The 3,536-nt window shown below is 38.9% G+C and overlaps 1 long non-coding RNA gene across 1 annotated transcript; it reads left to right on the top strand.

The window, feature by feature from the left end:
- The first annotated feature begins 239 nt into the window (after positions 1 to 239).
- Positions 240 to 2,941, top strand: LOC128317211 (uncharacterized). Its single transcript, XR_008300756.1, has 3 exons — positions 240 to 1,511; positions 1,615 to 1,652; positions 2,778 to 2,941. It is a non-coding gene; the product is annotated as an uncharacterized LOC128317211 (long non-coding RNA).
- The last annotated feature ends 595 nt before the right edge of the window (positions 2,942 to 3,536 follow it).

Here is a 3,536-nt window from a genome sequence, read left to right as displayed (position 1 = left end):
TAAGAACCAACTGAAATTTATGCAGGTTCATTGTTAAGCTAAATTCAGCTTGACTATATTTCCCCCAGTCGTGTCTAAATCAAGTTAGCCAAGGTTTGCTTAAAAAAAAAAAAAAAATCAAAGAAGCATAAATTTGTGTTACAATGCATTGTAAGTTATTCTATTTATTTTATATTATCTCTTTATAATATTTAACCTTCCTTACCCCTCACTGTTTTAGAAAATACCCCTAAATATGCTAAAGGTCCTGCATTATTTTATCTTTTTAATTATATATGTTCTAATGTGAAAAATATATTCACATAATAAATATAAACAAAAAATAGTTGCAAAGCGGTTATCAACATGTAGGTCTTTTTTTTTCTGCTCTTCTCAAAATCCTGAGCCTGCACCAGTTGATTTGTGTGTGGTTAACCATTTCATATAATCTTTAACAAATACACATACTCAGTTAGTCACGTTTCTCTAAATTGAGAAATAAACAGAGGTCCTTCTTAAGGTGGCCACTACCAGTCAAATTAAAGTACAGTATGCAAACATTTGTCTTTCAATATAATAAATATTTTTGTTCAAATGATGACAGTAAAATGTATAAAAACCCTAGTAATGCTGCAGAACCTACTATATTTGCACCAGTGCCAAAAACAATATGATGCAGTGTAGAGAAGTAGTGTGAATAGTGTGGTCAGCAATGGCCCTGTGGTGGTCTCTTTTCATTGATTGACAGTGTAGATCAGAATCAGGCTTTAATGGCCAAGTATGCTTACACATACAAGGAATTTGTCTTTGGTTACACAGTAGCTCACAGGCTACATAAGTGACAAACATTACACACGAGCACAACTAGCACATTCCTACCTGAGTTTAACTGCGCGCACACACACACACACACGCACACAGATATATTCATACCTGTAAACCTTGCATATGCATACGGTGGAGAGAATTTTTTAAGGTGCTGAGTGCAGTGGGTGGATTAGAGATAGTAGAGTAGATTATAGTAAGATAAATATAAGGAAATACAATTAAAAAATGAGGAAAAAGAAGGGAAAAAGTACAGAAGATGGGGAGTTTTGTGCAGTTCTTATGTTCAATTGTTCATGAGTGTGAAAGAGACTTTTTCTGCAGTCTGGCTGTTTTAATCTTCATTTGGCTGATACGACTGACAGAGGAAAGTAGCTGGAACAGGTGATGGCCAGGTATTTCATTGCCTGCTTCCTAAGTCTGGAAGTGTGCAGATCCACCAGGGTGGTCAGCTTTACACCAGTGGTCTTTTCTGCATATTGATGATGTAACTTATGATGGTAGCAGCAGAATGAATTCAGAAGTCTACAGAAACATTCCGTCTGTCAATTTACAGAGAAATGCATCCAATCTAATTGAGAGGAACATCATGCAAGACAATGACCCAAAACACACTGCCAACACAACAAAGGACATCATCAGAGTAAAAACAAATTGGAAGCTGTGGTACAAGCCTGGAAAAGCATCACAAAAGAAGAATGCAACAGGTTGGTGGTGTCATTGGGTTGCCAGTTTGATGCAGTTATTGCAAGCAAGGGCTATGCAACTAACATGTTATTTAATTTACTTTAAGACTATCTGTTCCCACAGGTTTGCGCACCTAAAAATTGGGTGGTCTGCCACCAAAGGTACCATGTTTTAAGTTGTTTAACACATCTAGATGTAAATCAGGAAATTAAAGCTGATACATCTTCTCTCATTCATCTTTTCATCTCAAATCCAAATGTCTTCAGTGTACAGCAAAAATATAAGAATTGGCTAACCTACCCACACAGATTCTCTCGTGTGCGTATGCGCACAGAGAGAGAGAGCTCTTACTGGGCAAACGTTTACATTAGAAGAACACACAGAACATGTTTACAGAAGTATTTTCTGGACAAATTTCAAAAGCAATTGCAAATTGTATTTACAATTGCGTTTCCTATTTGTGGAAGCATAAATTGTGACAAGTGCATATGCAAATCGTGTATTACCGTTTGCATTTTTGTTTACACAAACATATAATGTCTGTCGTGGCAAAAACTCTTCAATTCAGAATAAGAAAAAAAGACTTCCAAAGACAAGGGGTTCTGCATGCCAAAAATCAATAGACTTTATTGAATCAACCAACAAAGCCGAGGTGTCTGCAGAACACCTGCTTTACATTGTCGTAGCTCAAGCTTTTATACAATTCTAAAAGTAATGATCTCATTAGGTGGAGTTTTCTCATTTTTTTCACTTTAATCATACTTCTACCTTTTGCCACAATTATTTCATTGGCCCACTGACTTTGTTTTAATTGTGGTGTGAGCTCAGCCAGTCTATTTTTTTTAAAAAGAGCTAATTAAAAGATAAGACAGTATATGACAAAACTTCTGTATATTCGGTACTTTCCACAAACCAAGTTACATCTGTTTATCTGAATTCCACTCCATACATCATGTGCACACTTAACACTCTGATGTAGATGAGATCATATCACATTCCCTTCTGGATTATATCTTTCTCTAAACACTAATTGGATTACTTCAAAGTGGTTACATTCTTAAGTCCTTGATTTACACCTTGATTACCCAGAAAATAAGATACAGTAAAATAGAAAAAGATAAGACAGTATAAAGGAAGGATTAAAAATCTTCCAGATATTCCCCCCTTTGGGACTTAGGAAGTCCCACCTACATCAAGAGAGCTACTTCACAACTTTAACCATGCATCATTCTTCATCTATTCTACAGTGTCATTCAACATCTCATGCACAGTCTCTTGATGCATAGGGCTGACCAGTCTCTTGCTGTCCTTACTCATCTGGGAGCCAGTCAAGGCCTGAGGGCCAGTCAAAGGCTGAGAAATCAATTGTGGATTGATGCTGCTTGCTGACTAATGGACGGGCCTGAGTCTGCGGCAAGTGTGGCAAGAAACTCATCAAGATCACCAGGCTCAACTGCACTTTCCTGTTCAGTTGGAGCTGGCAATGGCTCATCTTCTTCCCCCTCAGAAGGTACAGCAGGCTCATCAGGTTCAGATGGCACATCAGGTGCAACAGCTGGCTCACCTTCTCCTTCAGGTTCTGCCTGGGCAGGACCTGGTTCACTGTCCCCTGCATGACTAGGGCCTGCTTCTGGTTCTCTCTCTCCTTCATCTTCTACTTGTCCCTGACTGCTCTCTGGTGAGTCTGCCACTAAATCTCCCTCTTCTTCAACAGTTCGAATGTCTTCTTGTCTCCTGGGTCTAAGTCTAGGTACTCTTGTACAGTGATTCAAATGATACCAGGTAGTATTACCTTCCACTTGCACCGCTGTTGGCGTTGATCTTACCACTGTGTATGGTCTTTCTCTTCTAGGCTCATTCCACTTTCATCTGAACACTCTTAGGTATACCTTATCTCTTGGAACCACTGGACACGGCACCTCTGCATCTTCTCTTGGCTCCCTGCTTTGTTCCTGAGAACAGATAGCTTCATGTGTTGCAGTTAGTTGACGCATGTAAGCTCTCGGCTCCTTCTGCAATTGCTCCAGAGGTGGTCCATCATAAGG

This window comes from Pangasianodon hypophthalmus, chromosome 2, assembly GCF_027358585.1.
Source record: "Pangasianodon hypophthalmus isolate fPanHyp1 chromosome 2, fPanHyp1.pri, whole genome shotgun sequence".
Taxonomy (NCBI): Eukaryota; Metazoa; Chordata; class Actinopteri; order Siluriformes; family Pangasiidae; genus Pangasianodon; species Pangasianodon hypophthalmus.
The sequence above is the reverse complement of the archived record's forward strand: the minus strand, read 5'-3'. Positions and strand labels throughout refer to the sequence as shown.